Source organism: Quercus suber, unplaced genomic scaffold, assembly GCF_002906115.3.
Source record: "Quercus suber isolate HL8 unplaced genomic scaffold, Cork oak 2.0 scaffold_197, whole genome shotgun sequence".
Lineage (NCBI taxonomy): Eukaryota > Viridiplantae > Streptophyta > Magnoliopsida > Fagales > Fagaceae > Quercus > Quercus suber.
The window spans coordinates 118,338-128,089 of NW_027069655.1; the positions used below are offsets into that span (position 1 = coordinate 118,338).

The 9,752-nt window shown below is 36.6% G+C and overlaps 1 pseudogene; it reads left to right on the forward strand.

The window, feature by feature from the left end:
- The first annotated feature begins 1,002 nt into the window (after positions 1 to 1,002).
- On the forward strand, positions 1,003 to 9,498 carry LOC112017132 (elongation factor 1-gamma-like; annotated as a pseudogene).
- Positions 9,499 to 9,752: the final 254 nt, after the last annotated feature.

Genomic DNA, 9,752 nt, shown 5'->3' on the forward strand with positions numbered 1-9,752 from the left:
TCAGCTGGGGATGGATGAAAAGCCTCATTCCGTTACAGTTTTCTCCAGGGAGTGGTTACCGATAGCAAAGTTATGACAATCTGGACTAGGTGCGGTTACTGATTTTCTGTCACATTGTGACATGGCAGGCTCTAGTGTTGTCCCTAATCTGTCAGGTACCACGTGGAATGTGCGTCCAAATTTGTCTCCATAACTTAGTATTGATCTGTCTTTTGCTGATGGTGCCACAATGATGGAGTCCTCCCTAGATGGTGCTAATAATTCTATGACACCTGTCAACCTGGCAGTGGTTTTCTTGAGCAACCAACTCCTACATCTTTGGGGATTGCAGTGACTGATGCTAATGTTCATACCACTAGGGATTCCCATTTGGCTTTTGAAAGGGACTATTTCGTTGGAGGTTTTTAAGGGGGACTATTTGGAATTTCATACCATAATTTTAAAAAATATATATTATAGCCTTTTATTTTGGCACTTATAAAATTTTTTTGATTGTATTTTTCAAAAAGCAAACCTTCTGCTTTGAAATTGTTTAGTATTCTGATTTCTGACCCAATTTAGGACTAGGAATACTGAATTTGATGGTTCTGATATGCCATGAGATCTGGCGACAAGAGAAGAGAGAGAGAGAGAGAATTTTGTTCCTCTTTGGGTGTACTAGCACAACAAATCCTCTGGTTCCTGGTGTTAAAGGCAGGGGGAGACTGGCTCAACTGTGGCACATTTTCCTTCGAGCACAATCAATGTTCTTTACTTTGGTTGCCAAAGAATCACTGAATCACATCATTTTTTTCTATTATTTTTTTTATTGAAGGTTGCATCGGATGATGATAATTGTGACCATCCCATGAGTGCATATGCAACTGTCAGGAAATTGTTGTTGAATCCATTAACCCATCACAATTTTTAAATCTTTTTTGTTCTGGATTCAATGTATTTGGTGATCATTCTTTGCTAATAGGGCTGTATGATCTATATTGCAGACCTTGCATGCTGGGAAGACAAAAAAAATTCTTACAAGATTTTCATCGGCCATTGCTGCGGAGTACATGCACGAGAAAGTCAAACTGGCCCCAAATTTTGAGATTGGTATCTCAAGATGAACCCTATTGGAAGGTATTGTTCTATACTGTGGAATTTGTGGTAATCTATACTACTATCGTATGTTAGTATTATAAAACACTTTAATAATAAATCTATTATCCTTGTTGGTTCCTGTGTTGGAAACACCTTATGGTCCAGTATTTGAGAGCAATGCTATAGCACATTATGGTAAGACCAGGGACTTTCCTCCCCCCACCCATTAATTTTGGTGATTCTCTGAAGATTGTTATTTTGGGACTTATGGGCTTTTTAACGTTTGCTGCAGTTACTCACCTGAAGCCCTGAAGGCTGACAATCCTTTATATGGTTCTTGTCGTATTGATGATGTGAGATGTTTATAACTACTGATGGTGTTCTCTCTTTCTGCATGTGCGTGTGTTATGATGCTTATTGTTACATATGCATAAATTTTCAGGTCCACTTACAGCAGTGGATTGATTTTGCATCATTTGAGATTGTTGCTATTATTCTAGCATTTTATAGACCTGGAATTGGACGTGCAGTATTCCATCCTCCTGTTAGTTACATCTTATTTTATTATGGAATTGTTTTAATTCTTTTTTGGCGTCTAAATGATGACCAAGCTTAATGTAAAATAAAAATTAATGCAGGCTATATATATCCTACATAAAAATTCTAAATTCTCATAATCCCAGCATCACTATGCACTGCCTATATGGGCCATATCTGATGCGTATAACTTTTGCATGAAGAACGAGGAAGCTGCAACTTCTTCATTGAAGAGAGAACTGGGTGCTCTAAACACTAGTCTTGCCTCAAAACACTTTCATGGTTGGGCATTCCGTGATCCTGGCTGACATTGTTACACCATACAAATTATGTGGGCTTCAGTCAACTGATGATTAAGAGCTTTACCTCTGAGTTCCCTCATGTGTAAAGATACTTCTGGAACCATGGTGAATCAGACTGAGTCTGTCCTGGCTTTTCGGCTTTTACAAAGAAGCCATCTCAGCCAAAAGAATCTGCTAAATCAAAGCCTAAGGATGAATCCAAAAAAGAAGCCAAAAAGGAGGAGCCAGCAAAGCCCAAGCCAGAAACTGGTGCAGAAGAGGAGGCTCCAAAGCCCAAACCTAAGAATCCTTTCGATCTACTGCCCCCAAATTGATACTGGATGGCTGGAAGAGGCTGTACTCAAACACCAAGACCAACTTCCGTGAGGTTGCTATTAACCTCTGCTTTAGTCATCTTCCTTTGATAATGATATATAGGCATTGGTAGTATAATTTGCATTTAATCTGTCCTTTAGCTTTAGTTCCTATGTGTTAATTTTCTCAAGAAGTCCCCTTGAAGTTATCATTCATACGATGAAGTTGCCATCTTTTAAATGTTTGTATGATCAGTTTAAAAAAGGGGGTGTGTTTAGATTATGTACATTAGTTGAAGAAAGTGACTGGCTTATATAATAGTAGCATTCGTTAAGTTTTCAGTTCAACCACCTGGCCCATTTCGTTTGTTTTAGCACCTTTATGAGTCTACCATTTGTCATGCTTTTTCTTCATGAGCCTGTTCTCTACATTATATGTTACTTGCTGCTATCTCTGGGTACAATGATGAGAATACTTTGTAACACTAAACAAGGTTGGTGGATTTCTTCAGAGGATGGATCTAGCAACAAATATGCTTTTGGGAAGATGCTGGTGATCAGTTCCGAGCCACCTTCAAGTTGAAGGGACTGTAGCTTTTCTTTGGCTAGAGCCTAGAAATACCGCAATTTGTGCTTGATGAGTGCTATGACATGGAGCTATATGACTGGAATTAGGTTGATATCACAGGTGAACACCAAAAGGAACGTGTGAATCAGATGATTTTAGATCATGAATGTTTAGAGGGCGAGCAACTTATTCTGGGTTTTTTTTTTTTTTTTTTTTTTCCTAGTTTTGATACAAATTGTTTTTGGGTATGCAGAGAAAAAAAAATGCTATTGCACATTGAAGTTGCTGGGCAAAAATAATAATTCCAGTATCAACGTTGCGAGCGATGTTACTAGCAATACCCAAATCACTATCGAACCAACTTGCCTAGCTCTGAATTCCACCATGGCTTGCTGATTACCAAAGCTTCTACGTAACTGTCGAAGAAAATCATGTTCATGCTGAAGTAAAAGTTGTTACCTTGAGACTAAGATGGTTTGTTAATTGAAGTTGTTATGTTCATGCATAATATTAGTTAGAATTCTATGCTTGTTGGTTTGTTAAATACTATTAAATAGGGTATAATAACCAATACAAATTCTTTATATCACTTTTTGTGTTATACTTTATGTTTCATCAATCATAATTTGTCATGTGTTTATTTGACTTTTTTTTATTATAAAATAGTCAAAGTTTAAAATGAAAAAACAAATTAAACACAGTAAGTTTTGATGGTGGAATACAAAAAGTGATACAAGAGGAGGGTTTGTATTCATAAAAATCAACTGTTTTGAGGAGGTGTGTGAGGTTTTGCAGCTTTGTTGCCTTTAACTGTATTGTCTAGAAATGTTGTAACGTTGTGTCTGGCAGAATTAGTTTTATTGGGTACATATGTTGAAATGTTGTAACTTCTGAGTATAACTGTACTGTGCTCGGGAGGATGAGGAAAATAAATAGAAAGACCGTGGAGTTTCAATAAGGGGTGAATTTTAACTTGGTTCAATTTTTATCCCTTAAAATATCCAACAGAATAGCCTGATACAAAAAGGAATGGCAGCTCCACAGGGTCACAGCTTGTTTTAAAAGAATTCAGATTCCACTTGGACTCATGCCAATGATGCCCAAAATATCAGCCTAACCATTAGCCTCAAAAAAGAGTATTGCGCGCAATCATAGACCAATCATAAACACCATGGGATCAAGGACCTAAGAAATTACAGTCGTGGGAATGTATGTTGTTGGAGAGCAACCCAACTCAATTAAGGATGGAGATATTCAACGCTCAATCCCATACCATATTAATGCTCTCGTAAGATTAGCTTAGCTTCAATGCTAAGAGCTTTATAGCTCAACTGGTTGATATATTATGATATTTTTAATTAATAAAGAATTTCCTCTTCTCATTGTAAACTATCGAATTATTAAAAAAAAAAGTTTAGCTTGTTTCAATATATGTATGCTCAATAAAAAAAAATACCTTAGCTTAAGGAGAAAGAATATATGTTTTTTTAATACAATGTATTTCATGGGTAACTAAAGGAGTAAAAAAAAAAATTTTTTTTTTTTTTGGAGGGGGTAAATTATTATTTGTCTTGAACATTTATACCATGTGTGGGGGGAAAAGGTCCAGAGCTACTTAATGGGCCCGGGACACCCTGTTAAGAACTATTGTATTTCCGAGAAGCAATAGGTGGTTGGGGCGGCCCATCTGAAGCAGGAAGCCTAGAAGTAAAGGGGGAGTACCGTCCGAAGAGGTCATCACTGGTCCGAAAACGTCTTACTCCTCGGCCACAAATAGCCTTGATCAAACAAACGTGTGGAAGGTCCGAATAATCTTCATAACAATCCCAATGATAATGATAAGCTCTGGGTGGATCCGGAGAGGATCAGACCTAGAAAATATCTAAAGAAAAAGCTGCTATCACCGTATTTAATGCACTGCAACAACTTTTCTGGCCACATTTATGTGGAGAAGACCCCTGAACAGTGTAATCTCGGCTACCGCCACTCACAAAGAACTAAAGTAGACACATAACGTGATATGCACTTGAGTAGATACACAGATGAAGAACAGGTGGACGATGGAGATGATAGGAGAGTATGCTATATAAAGAGGAAGGGTCTCTGATAATGGGGGGGGGAGAGAGAAAAAGAGAGAAAAAAGCTTTACTGTAGCTCTGAATGTTGTAATCACTGTTCACTTAATAAAACATCTCTTCGGACATTCATTCATGGAGTTGTTCAGGCATCATTTCATGTTATCATCACTGCAATTAACCTAACCAACCATTGTTTACTTCATAACCAGCCTAGCTCTTTCGCCCACTCTCTACTAATTTATTGTCCCGGGTTCGTTGGGCTTTCAATCTATATCTTTTGGACTTGAGCTACAAAAATAGACCCTACACCATGTGTTAATTTAGTTACTAATATGCTAAATGCATCAATTTAGTCCTTAATATTTTGATATTTGTAAAAATAGTCTTTACTGTAAAATGATAAATGAAATGTGTTGACGTAGCTAACAATGATATTACAATATTAATTTTTAAACATAGGAAGCAGTCACATGGATTTCATTTACTTCAGCAAAAATGAGAAATTGAATGAGAATGAGAAGCCAGGGTTTTTTTTTTTTTTTTTTTTTTAAATTTTTTTTAGCCTTTTAACAGTACTAGTAAACAATGATAATTAAAAAAGAAGTCATATGACGGAGGAATAATAATTAACGTTATATACTTATCTAATAAGGGCTTCACCAAGCTCTTGCCTAAGAGCTTTACATCTAAGTTCCCTTACGTGGAGAGATACTTTTGGCCCTTGGTTAATAAACCAATTTTCAAGAAGATTTTAGGTGAGGTGAAACAGACTAAACCTGTTCCACTAGTTACATCTACAAAGAGTCCTTCTGATTAGCTAAAACAATCTTCTAAATCAAAGCCTAAGGATGAAACCGAAAAGGAGGAGCCAACAAGGCCCAAAACAAAAGTTGGTGAAGAAGAGCAGGCACCAAAGACCAAACCTAAGAATCCTCCTGATCTACTGCCTCCAAGTAAGATGATAATGGAGGAGTGGAAGAGGCTGTACTCAAATATCAAGACCAACTTCAGTGAGGTTGCTATTAAAGGTATGGGTAGTGTTTATTACATGCCATTTGAAATTGTGTTTTCAACCGTTGTTTTGAGTGTGTACAGACGTGTTTGAATGTGTGTGTGCAACAGGTGTTTTACCTGCAAAATAAATTTTATATTTTTTTTTCGCAAAATTTGAGGTGGTAGACTGTGATTAGTAAAAGATCATTTTCACACATAGAGTCTGTTTAGGATTTACTTATTTTGTTGAAACTGGAAACTTTTTGTTGAAAGTATTGTAGATAAATGTAAAAGTTAGCTGAAATAGTACAGTGAGACCTATAAATAATACCAAAAAGTGCAGTGGAGCCCATAAATAGTAGCGAAAATAAGCTAAATAATAAAATAAGTTGACTTTTTAAACTGAAGCCAAATACACACATACCTAAACTTGTTGGTTATAATGACATGAAGGCATAATTGGTACCATTTGCATTCATCAACATGGCCTATAATTTTAGTTCCTATCTGTATATTTTCTCGAAGGTCTTCTTGAAGTTATTTGTTTATTGAGATTCCTATCTTTTAAATGTATGTATCTTTTTTGTTAAAGTGGTATGCTTGAATTATGTTCATGAATTGAAGAAAATGGCAATGGGTTGAAGACTAAATTCTTATCATAAAAATTTAGGACTATTTTCATTTTATTTCTTTAAATTAGATTTTTTTAGTCTATCAAAAGTTATTTTTGTTTTTTCAAAATGGTCATTCCGAATATGTTCATGACTTATCTAGCGGTTAAGAGCATTCGCATCAGTGTATGTATAATCTTGTATAATAGAAAAAGTCCTCATTTTTACACATTTTACCTCTAAAATGCTCCACATCAGTTCTTCTATAAACGTGCAAAAATGTATAAAATTATTCACATGCTACAGTAACCGTGTATCTTTACACGGTTACTGTGCTCTTCTATTTATTATTTTAATAATTTATTCTCTCTCATTGTCTCTTGGTCATCCGCATCTCACGATTCTCACCTCACTCTCCCTTTCTTCATTTGATCAAATCATCCTCCATTGCTGCCGATCATTTGTTACTTGCCGCCGATAAATCATCAAGCCACGCGATCCCCGATCATCAAACCACGCTAATCATCAATTGCCGCTGTTCATCGAACCATGTCGATCATCAAACCACGCCGATCACCAACCACGCCGATCAAATCATCAAATCGTTAGTGGGTTTCGGGTTGGGTGGGTGATCATCAAGCCACGCGATCGCCGATCATCAAACCACGCTGATCATCCATTGCAGCCATTCATCGAACTACGCTGATCATCGAACCACGCCGATCACCAACCACGCCGATCAAATCATCAAATCATCAGTGGATTTTGTGGATTGTGTGGATTCCGGTGGGTTGTGTGGGTTTCTGCTAGTGGGTTTTGTGGGTTGTGTGGATTCTGTGGATTTTGTTTTTCTAGTTTTCTGCCGGTGAGTTGTGTGGATTCCGGTGTGGATCGTGGGTGTGGGTCGATGGCTGTGTGGGAAAGAAATTAATATTTTATTTGAATAAATGTGTATAATAAACAAACTGGTGTGAGTGTTTTGTAAAAATAAATGTATAAAATAGAAAAAGTAGGTTTTAAACGTGTAATATGGAAAAATTTATAAACGAGCTGATGCGAATGCTCTAAGAGGGGGATGTCATTTTGTTGGCAGTACTTAACGGTTAAAGTAGTCATGAAAATGGATGGAATAACCATTTTGAATCAAACTTGATGGTCCGAAATGAATATATTAAACTTAAAGGACCAAAATGAAAACAACTTAAACTATAAGAATTAAAAGTGTAATTTAGTCTATATCGAATATTCAGTTCCGAATTCCAGTACCTTGGCCATGTTTTTATTTTGAAACACTACAGTCCGCCATGCATTAATAATCCTTATTTATACAGCTTGATCTCGTTAACAACATTTATATGTCACTTGCTGCATGAAAATTTTTCTCTTAATTCATTCTTGTTTCATGTTTGTTTGTTGTAGAGTTCTGGGACATGTATACTGAGGGATACTTTCTCTGGGTCGGTGATGGAGCGTGGGTCTTGGCTGATTGAACAGAGAGCTTTGGTGAGCTTCGATGAGGATGATTGATGAACGGAGCTGGGCTTCGAAGATAGGTGAGGAGGATGATGAATCGGGTTGGCAATGGTGCATGAGCTTCGATCGGTGGTAGCAACGAGGAGGATGACGAATCAGTGAGGATGATGGATGAGAAGGATGATGGGTGAGGATGATGGATAAAACGAAGGTGAAAGTTTGAGGAGAATGAGAAACAGGTGAGAGTACGAGAGTTTCGTCTTGAGAAAGAGAAAATGAGTGTGAAACTGCAGAGGAATAAAAGAAATAGAAAGAAGAAATAAATAAATATTCTTTTAATGAGAGTGAGAATAACAAATAATATTTGAGTTTAGCTTATGAGTAAGAGGTTGAAAAATTTTAGCTACAACACCGCTATTGCAGCATATTTTTTAGTGTTGGTAGTGCTAAAAATAGTAATATAGCTTTTTACCACCACCAATACTAATGCTTTTATAGGTAGAATGATGAGAATACCATTTTCTTTGTAACACGGTAGACATGGCAAAACGGGTGGGTGGGTTTGGGTCAGGTCAATCGGGTCGTGGGTCAAAACGAGTTATTTTTAAACGGGTCAATCGGGTTGAGTCAGGTTAACCCGCATTTTTCAAACAAGCTTTTTTTTTTTTTTTTTTCAATTACATAAACAAATCAATGATAAACTGTTTAGAGAGAATGAATAAAATCAATTAAGGAAATCAATGGTAGAGGCGCAAGCTTTTTGTGAAATTGAAAAAGTGTGAAATGTGTGAAAGTGTGAAAAGAAGGGCAGAGGTGCAAGAGTAGAGGAATTGAGGAAGCTTTGGCCTTTGTGGTTTGTCATGTTTCACATTTGTGCCTTTGGAATTGGACTACAACTAGTCAAATTGAATGAGATTTTTTTTAATGGTTGTCTTGTCTTGTCTTCTCTCATACTCTCATGTCTCTGAAGCTCTCATTAATTGTGAAGCTCAAATAGTTAAATTGAATGTGAAGCTATTGTATTGTTCGTTATCTATATCTATAATCTATTGACTATTGGTTCTGGTGCTTTGTGCTTTATGTACCTAGTATTGGGATGTAGTCTAAATATTTTCTTAGTGAATTTTTTTAATGGGTTGGGTTAGGGGTTATTTGGGTTGGGTCACAGGTCAACCTGTTTTTGTTTTGGGTAAAAAAAATTGGGTATGAGTCAGGTATTTTTCTAGTTGGGTCAGGTCGGGTTCACAAATTCTGACCCATTTTGCCATGTCTAGTAACACCAAACAAGGTTGGTGAATTTCTTCAGAGGACGGATTTAGCACGCAAATATGCATTTGGAAAGATACTAGTGATGATCAGAGCCACCCTTCAAGGTGAAAGGACTGGCTTTTTCGTGGGCCAGAAATACCACAGTTTGTGCTTGATGAGTGCTATAACATGGAGCTATATGACTGGAAGAAGGTTGATATCACAGATGAAGATCGAAAGGAACGTGTGAATCAGATGATTGAAGATCACGAACCTTTTGAGGGCAAGCCTCTTTTTGATGCCAAGTGCTTCAAGTGAATGACCCCAATTAGTCCCTGAATTAAAAGTTGTATTTTGTGTGTTTTTGTAGTAGAGTTTTTCTTCACTTTGTCCAAAACAGACTAAAGTCTAGCCTTTTTTGGTTTGAGCGACTTGGTATATTTCTAAGTATGTTTCTGCTGTTTCAATATTCTATATAATAGAATCATTTGTGCTATATATATGGTTGCATGTTGATGGTATGCAAATGTAAATTAACAGAGTTTTTATCATTTTAAACTAATGGATTGTTA